Raw genomic sequence first — 24,022 nt, 5'->3', positions numbered from 1 at the left:
AGTGGATTGAGAGCCAGACCTAAAGATGGGAGGTCCTAGGTTCAAATCTGGCCTCAGACACGTCCCAGCTGTGTGACCCTGGGCAAGTCACTTGACACCACATTGCCTACCCCTTACCACTCTTCTGCCTTGGAGCCAATACACAGTATTGACTCTAAGATGGAAGGTAAGGGTTTTAAAGTAAAAATTAAAGAAGAAGAAACCATTACAAATACTCATCTGGCCTTTGTTTGAAGATCTTCCTCAAATAATAGGAAAGCCATAACTTTGAAGACAGCCTATTCTACTTTTGGACAATTTGAGGTGTTAGGAAGTTTGCTTGTTTGTTTGTATTTAACTGACTTTTGGCCTGAATTTGCTTCTTTGTCACTTCTGCCCAAGGCTTTTAATTTGGCCTTATGGAGAAAACAGAACCCACTTAACTCTCTTTTACAAGACAGCAAGGCCTTTAGATACATGAACACAGAAGTGAGAGACCTTCTGAATTTTTCCTTTACCATAGTATCCCCAGTTCCCTTCAATCAGTTCCCTACTGTTAGGGACAGGGGGACCACTTGCCTTCTTTGGACCATCTAGCTTATCAATGTGCCTCCTGAATTGTCATTCCCAGTATTGGACCCAATATTTTTAGATGTAATCTGATGAGGGCAGAATGTAGTAGACCTATTGTCTCTTAATTATTAAAAGTTATACTTCTCTTAAAGTAACCAAAATTTATATTAGCTTTTCTAGATGCAATATTACACCATTGACTCATAAGCAGTTAGTCGTCCACTACTCCAAGATTTCTTTTCACACAAATTGCTTCCTAACCATTTCCTCTCCATCCTATACTTGTGAAGGTGATTTCTTCTGAACCCCAGGATAATACTTCACAGTGACTCTCATTAAATTTCTTCAAATTTGATTCCAAGTAGATGCTCTAGCCTATTGAAACCTTTTGGAACCTTGGTCACCGTCCAGGTTTAGTTCTCCCTCCCAGTTCTTGCCATCAGCAAAACTCCAGCTTGTAACTTACTATATGAGTTGGGTCTTGGTATCATTTTACCTTGAGTCTCCTCACGTATAAAATGAGAAAGATAACCCTTTCTTTGTTCTGCCTCAGATATGGTTATTAGGCTACTGTGAGATAGTGTTTTGTAAAATAGTATATCAACTTGTACATTGATGAAGTACTAATTAGCTTTACACTTCTTCTTCCCCAAGGGGAGAGAACTAAATGCTGTAGTTTATGTTAACAAACATTTATGTATTTTCTCAATCTCTCTTCCTATGGTCACTTCTCCTGTTTGAAGTCACATTCCTAGAAAGTACATTCTAAATTCCTGGTTACCTTTCCTTATTTCTCACTTACTTCTCTATCCTTTAAGAAATGGCTTCCTATTTCAAAACTCAACTGAAACTATACTCTCCAAAATTATTAATGGTCTCTTAGTTGCTAATTACAATGGCCATTTCTCAGTCTTCATCCTTCTCAATCCTCATTCTTCTTAGCTTTGTACAGTTTTTGATGCTGTTGACTATATCCTCCATCTTATCTGACATTAATCTATCTTGGTTCTTTTCCCAAGTGACTATTTATTATTAGGCTTCTTTGCTGGATTCATTTCTTTCTGGGACCCAGAGTGAACATTCTCCATGTCTCTGCCGTGGGTTATCTTCTCTTCTCCCTCTATATTGGGTTAAGTTAACATCTTAATGTAAATGACTCCCAAATCTATATATACAGATACATTCTTTCTCATTGGCACCTATTACATATTACTGACTGCATATTGCTAAACTCTAGCTACATGTCCCATAGGCATCTCAATAACAGAACATACTTTTCCCCAAATCCAAAATTATTCCATTTCTCCCCATTTTAGTTGAATATTACCATATTTTTATAACCTGGGACTGATCCTTAATTCTTCTCTTTCACATTTCCCATATCTAATTACTTGCAATTAAAAAAAATCTTTGTCTTCCATTGTAGAATCAATACTGGGAATTGGTTCCATAGTAAAAGAGTGGTAAGGGCTAGGCAAAAGGTGTTAAATGACTTGCCCAAGGTCACAAAGTTAGGAAGTGTCTGAGGTTAGATTTGAACCCAGGACTTCCCATGTCTGGGCCTGGCTCTTAATCCACTGAACCACCAACTACTTCTAGTTGTGAAATATTTTTGAGACAACCTCAACAATATTATCTTTTATCCATTCCCTTTTTTCCTACTTGCTTAGTCTCACTCTACTTTAGGTTTTTATAACTTCCTACCTAGACTATTGTAAGAGACTTATAATGGGTCTTCCCATTTCCATTCCCTTTTTCCTTCAATCAGTCTTCCTCAGAGCATATTCCTCAAAGTAATACCATTCCTCGGAGTGTTATCAAATTGATATTTCTAAGACAGAAATCTTACCACAACCTGAGGAGGAAATTAAGACAGAAGTTAAATGACTTATTCAAAGTCTCTCATACTTTGTAAGTGTCATAACCCAGATTTCAACCCAAGTCATCTGGTACAGTATGCTTTCAATTACCTTATACTGGTTTTCTCAAAGAATTAAATTGAAAAAGATGTTTATTTTGGGCTAAGCCTTTCATAACAATATTACCAGGAGAACTGGACTTATCATCTAACTGCAGTAAAGGTTAGCCCTCTCCCCTCCTTATCATTCCCTATTCTTTTTCCTTCTCATTTGAATGTGGCTTCTAGGTTTCAAAAGAGAATACACATAATAACAATGATAATGATATCAGACATTTATGTGGGTTGCATTGATTTAAAAGGTTATATATTAAACAATGTGTAAGCATGCAAAAAATTCTTCTCATTTCATTTTAGAGTAGCACATCTCTAGGAATATATATTCAGTAAATACATCACTGATAAGCAGACATATTTTAACTTTACTACATTTCCATATAGACTTCAGGATTTTAACCATAGCCCACAGGGGCCATGCCTTATCTAAGTTTACACTATCCCCCAAAGAGTCTGATAGAATAAATACAAACATGCTTAATATATAATAGCTGCGGCAACCAAATGTAAAGTGTTACGCCCATTAGTGCTCAGTTGGTATACTGAAAATCACTGATAAGAAAGCTGAGGCCCTGGAAAATGAGCTTGGTTTAAGAAAGGTCAAATACATGAGGTTCCCAGAAAGGTTATAATAGGGGAGACATCACATTCTTTTCAGGATGGATTATAAAGGTTCTGAGGAATGACAACTGTGAATACAAATTTGTTGTAGCACCATTGGTGAAACCAATTAGGCATGAAGCCGCTTAGGATGATTCTTTTAGGAAATAGAGCAGAAGTCTAAAATGAGCAATGAATCCTAAATTACTTTTGGAGGAACATAAATACTATTTTGCTAAATGTTAACTATTGAAATTCAAATTTGATTTCCCCTCTCTTGTATATGTTATGCCTAATGACCTCTGACAATGCTCTTGGTAGTTAGTTCTTCCTGGATAAATTTTTTTTCATTTTCATATCCTCAGAATTAGTTCTCAAAATGTTGTCCCCCACACCCTGTCAAATATTTAGTAAGAGACTAAACCTCAGGCTTCTGAAGAAGTTTTTGACTGCTTATTTGATTTAGCCTGGGTTTCTTTATGACACTTTGAGTAAAGATAAGGTCCTATTGCATGTTCTCTTATATGCATATAATGTTATTTTTGGAATATTTTTTTCTTTTAGAGGTAGATTTTTTCTTTTGGATGGATCTCACACAGGGGACATGGGACTATAATTTTTTTTTAACTAAAGAAGCAAACTTTTCAAATCAATAAAATGTTTTCCAACATACTGAGGGAAATAGAATTACAGGAATAGAGTATATGCCAATTATCCTATCAAATACTCTTATCTCTGAAACCCAGGCCTGAAATCTTTTTTTAAAAATATTCATTAACTGTATCTCAATATAAATTATTTTTTCTAATGCTTTACATTTCATTTTATACATTTAAAACCATTATTCTGAGAAGGAGCCCATCAGCATCACTAAACTGCCAAAGGGGTCCATGACATAAAACAGGTTAAGAACATTTGATCTAAAAACTTAGGTCATACACACATGTAAAATCCAGTGGAATTGTGTGTCGGCTATAGGAGGGGATCGGGAGAGGGGAAGGAAAGGGCATGAATCTTATAAACATGGAAAAATATTCTAAATTAATTATTTAAATAAAATTTCCCAAAATAAATAAATAGATGAAAACTTAGGTCATTGACAATTGCCTATCATTGAGCAACCCTTAAATAGAGAGCAGTTTTCAAGGAGGGAAAATAATTACAAGGTAATGTCTGTTTTCCATTTTTACAGAAAGAAAATGGCTTCTGATTGGATGTTTCCTCAAAATGATTGTCATTGATACGGTTAACAAATAGCACTGTAATGATTGAGATAGCACTTGTAATATGTGCATAAAGGATGAGATAAATTCCTTATGGTTTCTAAAGTTTCACTAATAAGTGATGTATGTATATCATTTGTTGATCTGGGTCCAAAAGGGAGTTTAAATACTGTAATAGTTAATTGGCATTAACTGAAATTACATTTAAATTCTACAGTATATCACTGAAATTCAAAATTCTTTGCATAGTAATTAAGGAAGCAAATTGTAGATGTAGTATCATAAGAGGAGCATGTTCTTTTCATAACTTCTTGTTCTTCAGATAAGCTATATTAACTTGTATATGTAGGGAAATAAAAATGGGGAAAAATAAGAAAAAAACCAAGATTGTGCTTGTAATTTTATAAAAGAAAAACAGAATTTAATAGATACTGTTTCTAGCTAAACTTTACTATAGAAAAAACTAAAGAAATGCAAAATTTTAATTTTTATGAAGGACCTACTCTGTGCAAGATATATTGTTAAACCCTCAGAATAAAGATGAAGACAGGATACCAATCCTTAAGAAGCTATCTTAAGATAAACTGAATACTTATAGGGAACTATAATTAATGAATTCTAGATCTTGATTGAAGAAGCTACATTGTTCTGTGTCTGGTGAGAATGGTTGTATTTTGTACTTAAAAAGGACTAAAATGACATCAAGTGATATGTTTTTACTCAAACATCAACTGGATTTAATGAGGCAAAGTTGTACAAAGTCATCAGCCTCCTTCTCTCTTCCACAGTCATCAAGGTCCAATAGCAAAACAAAAATCAAGATGGTTGGTGATGGCTTAGGATGCAAGGGATGATGTTGACTTCTTTAATATCTAACCAAGCTCTAAGTGCTACAAAGTTCCTACTTCAGTCACCTTCATAACTATTGGAACAATTGTTCTCATTCTCCCTTTCCACCAAGGAAAGTCTTCACTTGCCTGGGATAGATACTCACCCTAACTCAGCAATAGCTTTGAGACCTATCAGTTACCCTCAACCTGCTTTAGCCTTCTTGTTGAGATGGCTTACCAGGGTGTGGCCATTTCACATGCTACAACTTTTTGAAACCATAGGTGAGAGATAGGTGTCAAAGGGACACAAAAGGAGGAAAGCAGGCCTGAAAAGAGCTCTGCAAGCCCTTATACCAGAGGTGCTAGTCTTCCCTGAACATCCCGTAAATGTATAGAGCTAGTCAAAGGCAAGAAGAGAAGCACTCAAGTCTTACCTCTGACCCATATGCAGAAAAAGTATCCATTTGCAAAAATAAAGGAAATTTTTCACTAGGAATTCCTTATAAATCACAGATCCAGTTTATATACATATATGTATGTATATGTAATAGCATAATAAATTTTCATATATAATGAGGCAATTCCCAGTAATTAAACTTCTTCCAATGAAAATTAATAACTAATATTCTTAAGGGATTAGCCCAGGATTTCCCAGACAGCATGTGTCAGAGGTAGGGTTTGAATCTTTGTCTCTTTACTCTAGGCTAGCTCTCTGGCTACCACACCAAGGGACATGATAGCACCACTATGTCAAATCTCTATTTTGTCCAATCTGTACCTAAGCTCACTACAACACCTTGCCCTTTCTCTTCTTCCCTTTTGGACCTGCAATAAGTATTTATCATTAGTCTGGCATTACCTGGAATGTGCCCTGTTCTGGGTGCCACATTTTAGGGAGGATATTGCCACAGTGAGGAGAAGCCAAAGATAATTAGTCTTTGAAGAGAGGGGAATTGTTCTCTAAAGGACTTCATACTATAATTCTAGTGTGCAGCTATCATAAAAACACAATTCTAGAACTGGAAGGGTCTTTGGTGGTTAACTTATCTAACTGTCTCCTTTGAATTTCCTTTGCATAATTTTAAAATATGTTTTCATTTTTGCATTAGTATTTATTTTCAACCCGTAGGCTGGGTGGGGGTGAAAGAACAAGTAGTATACAGCGCCAACAGTGACACATATTGGATCTTACAAAATTGGACCACCCCTTTCAGCTTTTTCATGAATTCATTGTATATTTAAAAATAAACAGAATGCCATTGGTCACTTGGGACTCTGTCCAGATGGTGGAAGAAAGGAGAAGTTAAGCAAATGGAATAAAGAAAGAAGAATGAAAGGGTCAGTCAGCAAGAGAAAGAAGCACACTCAACCTCCTTTGGGTAGCCAGAGAATACTTAGCATTCATGTAAGATTTTCCTTTTAAAGAGTCACTTTTTAAAACATTCTATGAACCACAAAATGGCACTGAAAGAAAGGTAAGCAGAGCACTGGTGGTCATGTTTCTTCTCCTTTTCATCTAGCTCTCATATTTAATGCAAGCTCACAGTCCTTCCAAGCTAGATATGTTGGTTTAAGACAAAAGCGATTTAAGCACTTTGCAATTCTTGTAATTATGTTCGTGATTTGAATGGGAGAATCCTTCACAAATGCCCACAGCTTTTTTTTTTCTAATGGAACATGGGCTTTTTTTCCAAGTTAGCCACCCCCTCCCTGCCTCCCTCTCTCTGGGTTTTTTCTTTCTCTGTCTCTATCTCTTTCCAATTCAAAGTGTTTTTAAAGTTTGGAGTCATTGGACTGTGACTTTTTGCAGCAATAACTTTTTGAAAACTGTTGGAAAATAGTTTCCCTCCCCTGACACTCCTAATGCTTAGATTTAGTTCCAGACAGATTAAATTTCCAAATATGACATTTTTACTTCTCCCCATGTTTTTCTTCTTAGAAGCCTCAAGCTGTCTTTTTCATCCCTTTCCCTGTGTCACTTTCTTGCTGGCACCATCAGTATGGAATTAGCAAGGCAACAGAATTAAGGCTTCCCTCCTTCAGTCATTCTTTCTCTTGGCATTAGAGAAATACACTATTGCTAGAGAAATAGATCAATACTCCCTGCTAAGTCATGATTGGTTCTTTGTTCCTCTTTAATCGATTCCAAGGTCCTTACTACCTAGGACCATCTGCCTAGCAGGGTTCCATTCTTAAAATAACAGTCTGCATGAGTGATTCTTTCAAATCAATTTCAACAGAAGAGCTGCTAAACCGAAGTGACGCCTCAATCTTCGAAAGATCATCCTAAATGAAACCCAGGCCCACAAAGCAATATTCCAGAAAGATTGGAGCTGCAAACATTTGCAAAAAATAAAAAAAAGGCAATGAAATGAGCCCAGCACATTGGTGCTCAGCACTGTATTATTTAATGATTTGTCAGTGAGCATAGATTGTCTTTCAATAAGATCTAGGAACAAAAATATAGTCTCACTGCACTCAGATTCATCTGTGAATTCATCTAATTTTGCTTTTCTTTCAATTGGGCTCTTCAAAAAAAAGCTTCTATGCAACTGAAATCAGTGTTAAATCTCAATAGTTGATGTTGGCAGTACAACTGCCTTGGCACCATGCTACAATTAAATTGGAAGATATTTAACTGATACACACTTCCTTCCCAGTACAGCTGCACAAACTCTTTTTTAAAAAAGAAAAGAAAGAAAAAAGCTCAATGGAAATTTTCATGCTTTCCTGCTTAATTTAAAAAACAATAATTAAAAGTCATATATAAAAAGTTTTTAAAATGACATTCATGAATCTATTGCAGCAATTCCTATGGCTGCAGGAAATTTAACAGTCCTCCTTTTCCTTTTTGATTTTCAAAATTACTATAAATGAGAAGACTGCACTTCAAAGCAATTTAATTCAATGAGCATTTATTGAGCACCTTATTCTGTAATAAGCTCAGAGTTTCAGGTGCTAACAAAAGCACTGGTACATAGTCCCCACAGTACAACTCCCTTTTGACTCGCCATTGACAAAGCCAGAAACATTTATAAATAGGTCTGAACACTAGTGCACTGTTGGTGGATTGACCTGCTCCAACTGTTCTGGAGAGCAATTTAAAACTGTGCCAGAAGGGCTATAAAACTGCACTTACCCTTTGATCTAGCAAAACAACTACTAGACCTGTATTCTAAAGAGGTTTCAAAAAGGTGGGGAGGGTACTATTGGTACCTAAGTTTTATTTCAGCTCTTTTTGTGGAGGCAAAGAATTGGAAATTGAGGTGATGTCCATTAATTGGGGAATAGCTGAGCTAATAGAATATTACTGAGCTTTAAGAAATAAACAGGTTGATTTCAGAAGAAAAAAAAAAAAACCTGGAAAGATATGAACTGATACAAAGTGAAAAGAACTGAACAAGGATAACACTGTATAAAGTAACAGCAATCTTGTACAATGTTCAACTGAATGACTTTGCTATTCCCAGCAATCTAACGATCCAAAATTATTCAAAGGATCCACACTGAAAGATGCTATCCACTTCCAGAGAAAGAACTGATAGAATCTAAATTTAGATTGAAATATATTATTTTTCACTTTCTCCTTTTTTGTTTTCTTTTACAACATGACTAATATGGAAATATATTTTGCCCATGTTTAACCTGAGGAAAATAAATGTTGAATTATGTTATTTATTAGCAAATATAAATGTTTCTACCACAAGGTAAAAGTTTTATGAATTAGCCATTAATTAGCCACTAATCACTAATAAGCTTCCTCAGACTCAACCAAGCTTTATGTTCAGGCAGGATCCAATATTCTGTAAAGTGACTTCTGCTCTGGAACAAGACCCATGATTTCCCTGCTGCCACAGTCTTTCCCAGTTTGCTCAGCTCCTTCCTTTACTCCATCATTTTGTATAACAATCCACAAATCTTTTACTCAGCTCTTCTCAGTCACATGAGGAAGAAGATAGGGATAAAGAAGGAAAAGACTGCTTTTTTGGGATGGTTCCTAAATTAGGGAACCTCAAATAGGAAGAAACTTTCCCAAGAACATTCATTCCACTCTGCCCCAGACCTGAAAAAAACGCAGAAGACTCTGACATGGTCCAGCTAGAGAAGTAAAGCATGGAGAAAACTGGGACAAAGTTATAATTTGTGTGTGTGTGTGTGTGTGTGTGTGTGTGTGTGTGTGTGTGTGTGCATGTACTGGGCCTGAAGAAAAGGATATCCAACTGAGGCCAGTCCTTTCCGACAGAAGTTACCTGGAGTCAGGACCAAGAGTAATGTAGAGTCAATTACCCATTATGGAAAGAGGTGAAGACACCCTTGGGGTTCAGTCACAGAGTTAAATCTAATAGAGAGAGATATAGACTGAAATAAAGAAAGAGAAGAGCAGAAAGAGAAAGAGAGAGGTAGAAGCACAGAGAAAGGCCAGCAACAAAGGAATATAAAAGAAAAAGTTAAAAAATTAAAAAAAATTAAAAACCAAGGGAACAAACAGATAGATGAATCTACAGAAAAGGTACTAAAATCTGAAGACTACCAAGACATTTAAAAGATTGCACCATGAAAAATTGAACCAATCAGAAAAACCAAGAGACAAGTCACCTCACATCATTACCTAATTTGTGAATCATGTATAAACTATGACTTCAGTCCTACATTCCATTTCCATTCAAAATGATCAAGAAATATAGAGATACTTGTGTAAGATCAGTTTCAATCTTTGCTTAACAAAAATCAAAGAACCTGCTTCATGTGAGCCCCCTCTCCCCCACCTTACTCCAGACAGGGGGAGGAAGAAGCTTTTCAATTGGGTGGCAGGGCAGAGGGGTGGATCATGTGAGAAATATCCTCAGGCATGCCTGGAGAGGGGAAAGGAAGCAGCCCTCTCTGTTACATGTGTCATAGGTTCACCACCAACATGGATCTAGATTTTCTTCAAGGCTTAATGCTTAGAAATACTCTGCGTCCTTTTTATCTCTGCCTGGGAAAATCCTTTTCTTTCATGTCCCCAACTCAGGAAAATTCCTACTCAGTGAAACATTCTCTGACCCACCCACTTTCTACTGAAAATGAACTCTCATTCCTCAATTTTTCCTATAACTTTTAAGGACACATCTCTCTGGTTCTGTCTTTTGGTCCCCTATCACCTATAAGATCCCTATTACTTTCTTATTTGTATTTGTAACTTTTTTGTATTTATTTACTTGTGTGCATTCCCCTAAAATGTAAGCTCCTTGGAGCCAGGGACTGGACCAATGAAGATCTTTTTAAAGATGATCTTCCAGTTCCTGACCTTGTACTTAAATATAGCCCAGAAGTTTGTTCTGAGTATCAGCTCCTATAAAACATGATCTCTATGCAAGGGTCTCCCAAATCTACAAAATCAGCTGTAATTTCTCTCTTCACCTTCAGTCTCACATACTGATGCCTACTCATTTTTTTCTGGATCTCCCATGACATTACAAATTCAAAAGGACCACAAGAGACTTCCCAACCCCATCAGTCTCCCGAGCATCCATTTTACTTCTGAGGGCCCTGTACATTACCTCTCAGACACTTAGGCTCACAACTTAACTTCCTATTTTCACTCTATCTCTAATCGGTTCCCAGTTTTTCCTGATTCTCCCTTCTCATTTTTTTATTTTATTAATCCTTTTTCTCTACCTCCACTATACTAACCACCTTACTCCAGGCCCTTTCATTTCAAGCCTGGCCTATTTTAATAGTCCCCTTATCCATCTCCTTGACTCCAGTCTCTCTTCTCTCTAGTTCAGTGTACACATAGCTGACTATTTCCACTGCTGCCAGGGAAAAAGAGAGTCTTGAGGGGCAGGATTCTGACAGGCAAACAGGAGCAGGGAAGCGAGGGGGGAGGGTAGCACCCTGCCTCCTTGGGCCTAAGCTTCCCTAAAGATCCCGCCTAGGGGAAGAGCAGGCCCACCAGCCCTGGGGAAAATGAAGACAGTCAGGGAAGGAGGCAGTGGTCCAGGGCCCAGCTGCCACCCCTGATCAAGGAGGAATAGGAGGAAGTAGGAGAGGAGGGGGCCATGTTACCAAGGAACCACCAGAAAATATCCACCACCGAAGATTTTGTCAAACCTGTTCCTTTTCCTCCAACTCAGCGGCTCACAATAAAAGAAATATTTGAAAATGGGAAACCTAGACTTGATTGATATCTTGAGAAACCACTTGAAACCTTCCCTTGAAGGTCAATTAGATGAAAAAGCAGCCTTAAAGATAATCAATCAGTGATGGAGGTGACATTCTGAAAGATGAAAAGAATATGGTAGAATTCAAAGCACCTATCACAGTATGTGGTGACATTCATGGGCAATTCTTTGACCTGATGAAATTATTTGAAGTTGGAGGATCACCTGCTAACACAAGCTACCTCTTCCTGGGAGACTATGTGGACAGAGGCTATTTCAGCATAGAGGAGAATGGACTACAAAAAGAGCCATTACACAGTGCCAAAGAAGTACAAAGCTAAACTGCATAGTGCCTATTGAGCACAAGGTCAAAGAGACCAATCAATCCCAATGGGATTTATGAAAATTTTGAGCCAAGACAAGAGGACTTGGACTTGGGATTTTGAGGTTGAGGCTGTTTTGACATATGTCAAAGGCAGTTCTTCCTAGCCCCACATTCTACCAAGTATCTCAATTCTGGCTCCATCATGGCTCCCATTTGCTGCTAAAACCTAATCCCTTTTCTGTCTTTCACAGTGTGGAGAACTTTCTGTAGTCCTGGCTACTGATTGGTGTGTATTCTACTTATGGAGTTTAAAGTTTCAATATCCTAAAAACTTTTTTCTGCTTTGAGGCAATCATGAATGCAGACATCTCACAGAATACTTCACCTTCAGACAGGAATGTAAAATTAAATATTCTGAGAAGATATATGAAGCATGCATGGATACATTTGATTGTCTTCCTCTTGCTGCCCTCTTAAACCAGCAGTTTCTGTGTGTACATAGAGAACTATCTCCAGAAATCAACTCTCTAGATGACATTAAGAGATTAGACAGGTTTAGGGAACCTCCGGCTTTTGGACCAATGTGTGACCTACTTTGGGTGGATCCCTTGGAAGATTATGGAAATGAGAAGACCATGGAATAATTTAACCACAACAGTGTCCAAGGGTGCTCCTACTTTGGCAGTTATTCTGCAGTTTGTGAATTTTTACAAAACAATAGTTGTTATCAATAATTAGAGCCCATGAAGCTCAGGATGCTGGCTATCAAATGTATAGGAAGACCCAGACAACAGGATTTCCATCACTCATTACCATTTTATCTGCCCCAAATTACCTAGATGTCTATGACAACAAAGCTGTTGTACTGAAATATGAAAACAATATGATGAACATCTGACAATTTAACTGCTCTCTGCACCTGTATTGGCTTCCAAACTTTATGCATGTTTTCTCATGGTCTTTGCCCTTTGTGGGGGAGAAAGTCACAGAGATGCTAGTTAGCATTCTCAACATATGTATGCTCTGATGATGAAGTGATTTCAGAAGATGAGGAAATTCTGGAAGGAAACAGTAATTCCTAAGATCATCAGAAATAAAATTAGGGCTATTGGAAAGATGGCACCAGTGTTTTCAGTTCTTCTAGAAGAGAGGAAAAGTGTGCTGACTCTCAAAGGGCTGATGCCTACAGGTACTCTGCCTCTGGGTGTCCTTTCAGGAGGAAAATGACTATTCAGACAGCTACAATGGAACTAGTAGAGGCACAACAGCAAGCCCTCCAAGGGTTCCCAGTACCACACAGGATCCGAAGCTTTGAAGAAGCTCAGGGTCTGGACCAGATTAATAAGCACATTTCCAGCCCCCCACCCCAGGTAAATCATATCCCATTGGATGGAGGCAAGTATTGTCATCACCAGGGACCAAGAACTTGACCAAGAAAGCTTAGTAATGGCTCTAAGCAACTGCTGTGGCACCACTAATGGATCCAAGACTTAAAAGCAAATTTTATTTATTTATTATTGGAAAACAAAAACAGACTTAAACCTGGAGGCACAGTCTTGACGCAGTCTGCATTTATTCTGTAAGAAAGGTGACAATTTTGTAACTTTTTAAAATTTATATTCAATATAAAAAGTCCCATCTTTAAAAAAAAAAGTTTTAATGCTACAGGCATTGTCCTGGGGAAAAAATACCAAGCTCTCTTATTTAAAGCTTTTGACATTCTGCTTTCAGACTATTTTTCAGCCTGTCTAAGCTATACTTGAATTAATCTATTTGCTATTCTTTGTGTATAGCATTCCACCTTCCACTGCATGCCTATGCATTTGCCATGCCCCATGCCCATAGTGCCATTCCTCTTCACTGTCACCTCCTGAAAGTCTTACTTTTCCTCAAAGTTCAGGTCAAGTGTTCCCTCCTTCTAGAGGCTTATCCTGATTCACACATTTCTAATGCCGCTCCCATAATTGTATTTCTGGGGAAACTTACAAAACCTTTTTACTTTTCTACAAACATATTATATTCTCATTTCTAATCTAGAGAATATAACCTCCTTGAAGGACAGGGCTATTCTGCATTTGTGTTCACAGCCCTAGAACTTAACACAGTTTCTGATAAGAAGGTGTATTTGGTAAGTATTTATTCATTTTTAAATATCTTAGCCCCACTTCCTGGCACATTGACTAGAAAAATAATCATCATTTAAAAAATTAATTGAATTCTATGATTTGTTTTTACTGAGTCAAAAATTAGACTTTACTTATTTGGACATCTTTTTCATGTAGATAATTCCCTTTCCAGTCAACTGAGGTTAAGCATTAATCAATAATAGAAGTGTTGAGGATCATATGGTCAAGTCCTACATTACATCTTACAAATATTTCTTTCTAATAAAACCATATGTACGTACATATATATTGCCCCCTTTTAAATATTGAATATGAGTGTGTGAGGTATCAGTTGGATATGCAAATGTGGCAAGTTGGATCCCAATTTCTAGAGTTCAGTTATCCCATCAATATAATTAGGGAAACTGGACTAAATGGTTTTTAAGATCTCTTTTTGGTGCTATAATATACTAAGATATATTAATTTTGTGTTCATTTACCAAATAAATTGGAAAGACTTATATGAAGTGAAATGCAAAGAAAAGTGAGCTGAATCAGGAGAAAGTCATACACAGTAACACAATAATGTATAATGATCAACTTTGAATGACTTAATTAATAATTATTCACAAAACAAGGATCCAGGACAACTTCAAGATTTGTGATTAAAAAATATATATCCGATGCCATAAAAGGAACAGTCTGAATGCAAGTTAAAACTTAGCATTCTTTATTTCCTCCATGAACTTTTCTCTAATATAGGTAACATGTGTCTTCTATCACAACATAATGAAAATGGATATATGTATTATATAAAAATATATGTACAACCTATATCATATTACTTGCCTTCTTGAGGAAGAGTGGGAAAGAAAGAACATAAATTTCAAAATATCAGAAGACAAAGATTAAAAATTGTATTGACATATAATCTGGAAAAAAATGAAAATTAATTATACTAAAAAAAGGAAGAGGAAAACTGGTGAAATGGATACAATGCCAATTCTAGAGATAGAAAGACCTGAATTCAAATATGACCTCAAACACTGACTAGCTCTGTGCCCTTGGGAAAGTCACTTAATCTTCTTTGTCTCAGTTTACTCATCTGTAAAATGAGTTGGAAAAGGATGACAAACCATTCTATTATCTTTGCTGAGAAAACACCAAATGGGTTCATGAAGAGCTGGACATGATTGAAACAACTGAAATGAATGAACAAGAAAAGCCATCTGATCTGTCTGCCTCCCCTGAGAATTTAATGATGTTTTCTCTGAGATTAATAGAGTCTCTAAACTGACTCACTGATAAGTAATAAAGTCTATTCTGCTCTTAACAATAACTATTGGTCTTACTGTGCACAACTCATTTCTAGCTTTTCTTTTTCTCTTCTTACTCTTAAAAAATTCCCCTTTTAAATCAATTTCGTTTTTTCACTATCATTCCTTCAACTGACTTTATCCTCCTCTCTAACTAACTTTCCCTCTTGCCAATCCATACCAATCTAATGAATTTTTGCTTTCTAAAATGTTTATTTTTGATCCTTCCTCAAATACTGTTTTTCACAAATAAGTATATTCTTTGGATAAGACTAAGACATGCTTCAGACCTAAAATCGGCAAATAAACAGAGAACTAGCCCAATGGGTCCAATATTAGAGGGTGTAAATTTTTCACTGTGACTATCCTCTGACCCTATCAACTTCAAATTATAGTCCTCCACTGTTGCATTTCATAGAGAGCAGTCTTTAAAAGTATCATCACTCTCTCATGTCCCATGTTCCTCCACTTCTTCCCATTTTGATACCAGCATATTTGACAGAATTCTATTAAAAGTATTGCCTAAGGTTTTAACTCTAGAAAGAAAACCATTCCAAGCACTGGAACTTCTTCCCATTCACTAAATGCTATATAACCTATAGAGAAATGGGTACAAAGACAGGCTTTCATCAGTAAGTGCTTTGTTGTTGGCACACACCTAAAAGAATACTTTGAAGTCTAGATTCCTCTAAGGAATCCGCATACACAGGGAGGAGGTAGCTAGATTTGTTTGTAACTTTGGTGTATTGTGTATATGTGTGTGTTTATTGTTCATACTATAAACTGGGGCTGCTTACAATTTAAAACCTCACAGAGGCCATAAGGCAGGCCTTAAGGGAGAAAGCACTATGTCATATGGGAGAGAAGATGGAAGTTTGTCACTAATTTTCTACTTAAGTAATTCAATCTGTTAGTGACAGAAGTTAAGCTGGCTGTTTTGAAGAAGGAAAATAACTGTATTCATTTGAATCCTCTGGCTCCAAATAATGCCTGTGCCTGATTCAATCCTCCAGTGTCAAAGTAGAACTGAATTTTTATGAAGATTTGACTAATGAAATTTTCATTAAATGTTCTGCCTCCCAGAACATATTGATTTACTTAGTTGAAAACTTATACTATTCTCAATGTTTTGTCTTCCCTTTCTCTGTCTGAACCTGGCAGTCTATTTTGGCCAACATCAAATATTTCTACAAATTTCTTAGTCCCATGGTCTTTAGAGAATGGAGGAAGAAGGGGCTGTATAAAGAAAAGAGTGCACTGGATTTGGAATCAGTGGGCCTGAGTGTGACTCTGAACTGACTATCTGTGTGACTTTGAACTAGTTACTCAATCTCTCAGCCTCAGTTTCCACCAAGGTCCTTTGAAGCTCTAATCATATGCTTGTATGGCATTAACAATTGTCCTATTGAGAGGGTACAGTATGCTTTTTAGCTTTTCTTCTTTCTATCCCCAAGGCCTTGTAATTTGTTGTTATTCAGTGATTTCAGTCATGTCCAACTCTAAGGCAAGTCTCTTATCCTCTGTCTTTCTCAGTTTCCTCATCCGTATAAGCATGATAATAATATAACTTACCTTTCATAGTTGTAAGAATAAAATAAAATATGTTTAAAGCAATTTGCAAGCCTTAAAATAACTTTATTAATATAATTCTATCTCAAATTATTATTTATCTTGCATATAACTTTGTTTGTACATATTTCTTTTTTCTCTTTCCCATTAAATTAGGAACTTCTTGAGGGAAAAATCTGTTTTTTACCTCTTTTTATATTCCCAGTGCTTAGTCCAGTGCATAGCACATATTAGGTACTTAATTAATATTTATTGATGGCTAATTAACAGACTTAATCACAATTACAATAAAATATGTTGTAGTGGAAAGTGTAGTAGATTTTTGAGTCAGAGTCTATGTTCTAATTCTGACTGCCATTCATTACCTGGGTGACCTTGGACAAGTCACTTAGCACCTCTGAGGCACAGTTTTTCTCATCTGTAAAATAAAAGGATAGGATAGGGCCTCTAAATTCCCTTCAAGCTCTAAATCTCTTATCCTATTTTAGTTATAATAGTTTAATAGTGAATAAAGGTCAACAATAAACTGTAAAATATCCCTTAGTTGTTGAAATTATAAAACTCTTTTGGGGGATAAATTTAATTTCCATCTCATTGCCTAAATGGCTCAGGGGAGTCCAGATAAACTCCCTACATACTCTAATGAGGCATGCTGTAAAGTAGACTCTAGAGTAGACTGTGGGAAGGAACCTTGATTATCTCAGTTATTTAATCATCAGATTTATAATTCATTTGACCAATTTATCAATATGGCTTTAAGATTCATTTCCCCTCACAGGCTGAATATAGATAGTAGTTAATTCCATGTATCTGAACTTCAGATTTCTCCTGAAGTAAGTATAAGATTGATGAATTTCCTATGGAAAAAAATATTTTTAAACTGCAAAATGTGATCTCTATCTCTTTTTTGGACAGCTATAACTTGGAGTGTCAATCTTCCTAAGGAAAAATCAAAATAAGGCCATATTTAGATTTGTGGATGGAGTGAACAACAGGGAAAGAACTCCTACCTAAGGGTGCTGAAGCACCAAATACTTCTCCTTTTTACTAATGCATAAAAATCTTAAAGTAGAAAACAAAAACTTCTATGATGAGCAAAAGTTTTTAAAATGTACATTCTCCTTGGAGGACAACATATAGATTTAAATTCACACAATCAATGAATTATTAATAGAAACCTTTCCATATTTGATAAATTATATTTAATTTCTATTCATTCTATTTTAATAATCTATAATTAATTATAATTAATATTAAATAACAATAAGTGATGGAATATAATTTTAATAAATTATATTAAGTTCTTGTAATATGCTAAAGATACAAAAGAGGAAAAAAACAAATATCCTCTACATACAAATAAATATAAGCATGTGAGAAAATGATTAAATTTGTTGAAGAATGTCTGTGTATGTGTGTGTGTGTGTTGCTAAGTTTTTCATTCTTGTCTGTCTCTTTTTGAAACCTTATCTGGGGTTTTCTTGGTAAAGACACTGAAGTGGTTTGCCATTTCCTTATTCCCATCATTTTAGAGAGGATAAAATGGAGGTAAATGGCTTTAAGTGACTTGCCCATGGTCACACAGATTTGCACTCAAAAAATGAGTCTTCTCTACTCCAGATCCTGTGCTTTAATCAGAGCAACAACTGAGATACTATATATAGTGTCATCTGAATTGGGTGAAAAGAAGGCTATGAATAGGCAGAATTGAAAGAAAATCCATTTTGAACAACCAGAAAAAGAATAATAATAATTGGCCAGCAGATAAGTGTTGAGGTTTATAAAACCTCAGCAGCACAGATTTAGGACTGGAAGGGGTCTCAGAGAACATCTTGTGAAAACCCCTTATTTTGAAGCTGAGGAAACCATGTTTGAGAGTTGAAGTGACTGGCCTAAGGTCACACAAATAATAAAGTATCACCACTGACTACAGGCCTCAGGGTTAACTTCTGTCCTACATTTGACATGGTTCACAGCATGAGAACCCTGCAAGGTAGGTAGAAACATACTGGGGCCAGCTTGAACTGATAGTTTAAACTTAAAATATGTCTTGTGTACCATTTTTGTTTGTTTTTCTCAAATGAATTGGTTGTGACACATTTGCCAGCACTTCACAAGAAGGAGGGAATACAGATATTTCCATTCCCATTTTAAAAATGAAGAAAATGGGGTTTAAAGAGTTGAAGTGTCTAGCCCCAGACACAGTTAGGTATGAGATTGGGGTCAGAGGAGATGCCATACTTAGCATGGAGAGTGATAAGATCAGAGAGTAAGAGCATATATGAAATGGAGAGAAGACAAAGAGAGACTATAAGAACAAGGAATTGATTGTGGATTGGGAATGTGGGAGGAGGCACAGGGAGACAAAGTTCACCTGCTTCAAGATTTCTCCTAGCCCCAGTGGAAGCCCAGTCAACTAAGACTAATATTTAACAGATCATTAAATGGTGCCTTGTATCATTTATAGAATAGCAACTGGATTTAGAATTTCACTTGAAGAGGAGAAAACTTTATCAATTCAGATTAGCACCATCTCTGAAAATGAGCATCTTAGAGAGATGTCAGTAGATGGTAGAGGAAGGACTTGTACTCAAGCCTTCCTGACTTCAAGACTCTTTTTCTATTAATTACACACACTGCCTCAGTTATACATAGTGTTCATCTTTCATTTCAAAGAAAACCAATGACAATATAGCATTATGTTTTGACTTGTGTGTGAATTGTATTTCAGTGAGGCAGAATTGCACAAAGTTGTCAGCCTTACTCTGTCTTCCAGAATCACTCAAGTCCAGTTAAAAGTCGGGATGACTAGGGATGGCCTGGGATGCAGTAGATGACCTTGGCATCTCTGATGTGTGACCAGTCCTTGAAGCCTTCTACAATGCCTGCTTTTGTTGCCTGTGTGGCCATTGGAAAAAAAACTGTTCTCATCTACCTGTGTTGCCAAAGGAAATCATTACATGCTTGGGGTACACACACACCCAATTCATCAACAGATTTGTGGCCCATCAGTTACCCCAGACTTTATTTAGCCTATTTGTTGAGATGGTTTTACCCAGGTTTGGCTGCAGTATATACTACAAACTTCTTGGATCCACAGGTGAGAATTGGGTGAATGGTGGAGGAAGAGCCCTGAAAAGAGATCAGCAAGCCCTAATCCTAAAGATACTAATCCTCCTATAACACCCTATAGATAATATGTAATAAATAAATGCATGTTGAGCTGTAAGCAATATTACTCTACTTAGAATCAAAGCATAAAAGGTAGGAATTTTAGCGGTGAACTAAACTCATGCCCAGTCTAAAAATCTCCTCTCTGTTTTTCCTTTAGCAATGAGAGCACACAACACTGTATTAAGCACCACTCCCCAGTCCGCTCCACATTACTAGACAACTCCAGTTTATCTATTTGTGTTGAGCTGAAATCTACCTCTTCGTAATTTCTACCCCCTAATCCTATATCTGTTTGACTTTTAACAGTTACAGAATTAACCATCTGTCACATAATGGCCTTTCAAGACAATGGAGTAGAGTGGAAAAGAGCATGAGATAAGGTCAAAAGAACCTCTGATAACAGCTCACAGTATTTATGTGGGTCCATTTTTCACTTATATATATATATTTTTTTTTTCCTTTTCGGTAAAATGTGGAGATTAAACTAGAAAATCCCTAAAGCCCCATTAGTCTCCAATATGATTCTATGTTAATATGAAAAATTTAGAGATAACTCTTATATTTCTTTCTCCTTGGCCTTCTGCAGTAGAATTTTTTTTTTCTTGTGTGGTATCTTAAATGTAGAATCAGTGATATGATGGATTGCATAGTGGAGAGAGAATTGGGTCTGGAGTCAGGAAGACCTGAATTCAAATTTGGTTCTGATACTTCTTAATTGTGTGATCCTGGGCAAGTCACTTAAGCTTTGTCTCCATTTCCCAAAGTGGAAAATGGGGATAATAATAACATTTACTGCCCAGGGTTGTTGAGAGAATCAAATGAGATATTTGTATGGTGCCTAATACCTAATAAACACTATATAAATTCCTCTTCCCCACCTTAAAATTAGAGCATTTTAAATTTTCTGTTATTGATAGATCAAAACTAAGATCAATTATCTTTTAAATTATATTTTTCTAATGAAATAACATACCCTTGAAGTTAAACACAATGGGATCATAATAGACAATATAAAACATCATTGACTCTTTTGCGTTCATTATTTATGCTGTATCTCTAAAATAATATCTCCTGATGGTCTTCTTAATGACCATATAATTCCATGGAATTTCTGAACTGTAGACAGCTCCTGCTGCTAGATTTACCCAATGGGAAAATTTGAACCAACAAAGAAAAATCAGTTTCCCAGGAGATAATAGTTGAATTGTTGACATATATCTCCTGTTCTCTAATTCTTTTCCCAGAACCAGAATTAAAGTTGAAAAAACAGGGAGGTTTTCATCTTGAAAATATTGGGATTTTTGAGGGGTTTAAGTTTTTACAAGACAAGTTGAAGGAAATGTTCTGAAATTGATTGATTGTGTGTGCATTGTGCATAGGTATCTGGTTTAAAATGACACTGATTTACTTTATAGGGTATTGTATTTGGATCATCCCAAAATGATCTGAATATTTGGGTCTTATGACTGCTTTTCTGGTAGACTGAAAGTGAAGAAAGTTTTTAGAAATGGATATGGAGAATTTATTTTCCTTTACTCATTTTGAATAATAGACTCAAGAAGGAAAATCAATCAATTTCTTAAACTTGAATATGCTTTTCACCTTCTCAATGACAATTACAGCTTTTATTTAAGTCCTCATGCTTTCATAATTATTTTCTTATTCTTTTTAAGGGCAAAAGTAAAACTTTATATTAACCAGCAACAAATACTCAAACACCAAATGCTCTGCTATTAAATGTCAATACATGACTATTGGTTAGCCACAATGGGATCTGGAGAACAAATAGAAAAGAAAAAAAAATGGTCCAAATCTTATGACAAAATGAACATTTTTAGGAGGTGATTTTATTTTATTTTTTTAAAAACTAATAGTTCCCATACTGACCATAAATGTCTTTTTAATTTATAACATGTCTTTAGCTTTATTAAATGTGCTGGAATACTATTTAGAACATTAAATGTCCATGAAGCAAAAATGTAGTTATAATATATTATGTGTCTACCAGTGTTATTTGAACCCTTCACCATCATCAATAATCTAATTAATTGCCAGATCAATGTTCTTTTATCAAATCCTCATCCTCCGAGCTTTCTATAACATTTGACCCTGTGTAATACCCTTCTCTCATCTACATATTTTCTTCCAATGTCTTTAGTGACACAAAAATTCTTCTGGCTTCTCCAACCTTTCTAAGGTCTTCTTTTCTGTCTCCACTAACACTCATTCCTCTTTCCCTAACATAATATAGTGAACAAATTAGTGCAAAAATACAAGGCTCTTTTCTATGTACTCTTTCCAAGTATTCACCAAGGTGAACTCATCCACTCCCATAGTTCTATTTCTGCTATGTTACTTTATAGCCAGAGGATCATAGACAAAAATAAAATAAGATGAGACTGTTGATGCAGGGGTGTTTCTTTCAATGCTAATAATTCTTTGCTACCGTTAACTTTTATTTCAGTAATAGTATCATGAAAACTTAATAAGTAGTTGACAAATTCACCTAACATCTTTCCACAGGCAATTTCCAAAGTTTCAAGTCTAGCCCTGACATCTTTTCTGAATTCTAATTTCATAAACCCAAATGTCTACTGGGCACCTCCACAAGTAAATGGATATCTTAGGTTATGGTATTGCAAAAAAGTAAAAATAGCTAAATAAAAACATTTTCAATACTAGTGACATGTGTTTCAAAGGCAAAAAATGAGAAAAGAAGGAAAAAATCAAATACCGTATGACACATGTAGGAAGAAAACAATATGTTAAAAACATGTAATGATTTATTGGACACCCCTTTGGATTTAATATTATTTACAAATGGATCTTCATTCATGAGGGATGGTGTGTTTTATACAGGAGCTATGGTAATTACTGAATTTGATACTCTGTGATCAGCTTCCTTGCCCTCAAATGTAAGCACACAGGGTGCAGAACTCACAGATTTGAAACATGCCAGTATCATTGCAAAGGATAAAAGAGTCACAATTTACACAGACTCCTGCTATGCCTTTGGCATATGTCATGCCATTGGCATGTTATGGCTTCAGAGGGGATTCTTAACACCAGCTGGAAAATGTATTGCCAACGCAAACCTTTGTGGTTGAAGAAATTTGAGCAAAGACAAAATTGGATCTGCAAAGCAAGGAGAGATCAGAACATTGGAACACATAGATCATCAGGGGATAGGAGAGAGAAAGTTCCATGGAAATTTTTAAGGAGAGACAGTTGGACCCCAGCTGCCTAGAATTCATTCTTCTTCTGCCTGAAGGTGGTTGAGGACATACTTTCATATCCTCTCTAGCCATTACCTTACTACTTCTACTGTGAACTGAAGGAATAGTCAATCTTGCCAAGAAGAAACCCTGGCAGAGTTATTGCCATCTTTACTCTGAAGAAAATATTTCATTTATTTCTATTTGAAGAGACTTATCCAAAGCTTTCAGTCAATCTAACAACTCAAAAGAATAAGGACCCCTTTTTCCCTCTTTCTTAATCACATCCTTATCTCCTTCTCCCCAAAGAATAAATAGATCCTTCGGCTAAATAACTTAGTCTAAAGGGTTTTATTACTAGAGAGAAGAATCATCTTACCATTTGTGAGGAAATCTCCATTAACATTGCTCAGTGGGAAAGAACAAGAAGTGGAGAGGGGAAGGGCCTAAGATCCAGCCTCTTTCTCTTGCTTACCTCTTGATGTAACCTCTATTGATTTCCCAATTACATTTTCACCAGGTTCCCTCTCTAGTACATTTTGGCACCCCAGGAAAAGTCTGCACCCACCCCAGGTTATAGGATATAGACCAAATAGAGAAATGATGCTGCAAATACTATTTGGGGTAACAGTGTTAGCTACCATACTATGTTACTAGTATACAACATTGTGTATAATGCCTTCACTGGAGTTGTGATGGAAACTATAGGTCTGATAGCCAGCTCCACAGCATTCATGACAATAATGCCTTTTACAGACAACAAAGTTGTATGGCAAATAATCACCCAAATTTACACATTTGTAATGGCAGCTATCCAAACCTTTACATATATTAGTGTAGCAGTCCACCCATAGCTATGGGCAAGGAAAACAGTTAGTGTGTACAGAGTGGCTTAGAAGAGAGCATGCTCAGTCTTGAGCATGCTCAGTCTTGCACATGGCTAGGAAAGCCTCTGACCCTTGACCCCAGCTTCCCCCAGGTTAGGCGGGAAAACA

The 24,022-nt window shown here is 36.2% G+C and overlaps 1 protein-coding gene and 1 pseudogene across 3 annotated transcripts in view; one reads left to right on the top strand and one right to left on the bottom strand.

Annotated features, from left to right (window-relative positions):
- Nucleotides 1-24,022, bottom strand: part of C3H8orf34 (chromosome 3 C8orf34 homolog) — a 463,675-nt gene that overhangs the window by 165,497 nt on the left and 274,156 nt on the right. The window lies entirely within an intron of this gene.
- LOC130457944 (serine/threonine-protein phosphatase 2B catalytic subunit gamma isoform-like) lies at nt 11,222-13,078 on the top strand (annotated as a pseudogene).

This window comes from Monodelphis domestica, chromosome 3, assembly GCF_027887165.1.
Source record: "Monodelphis domestica isolate mMonDom1 chromosome 3, mMonDom1.pri, whole genome shotgun sequence".
In the NCBI taxonomy this organism is placed as follows: domain Eukaryota; kingdom Metazoa; phylum Chordata; class Mammalia; order Didelphimorphia; family Didelphidae; genus Monodelphis; species Monodelphis domestica.
Note: the sequence above shows the minus strand (reverse complement) of the source record. Positions and strands in the feature narration are given on the sequence as shown.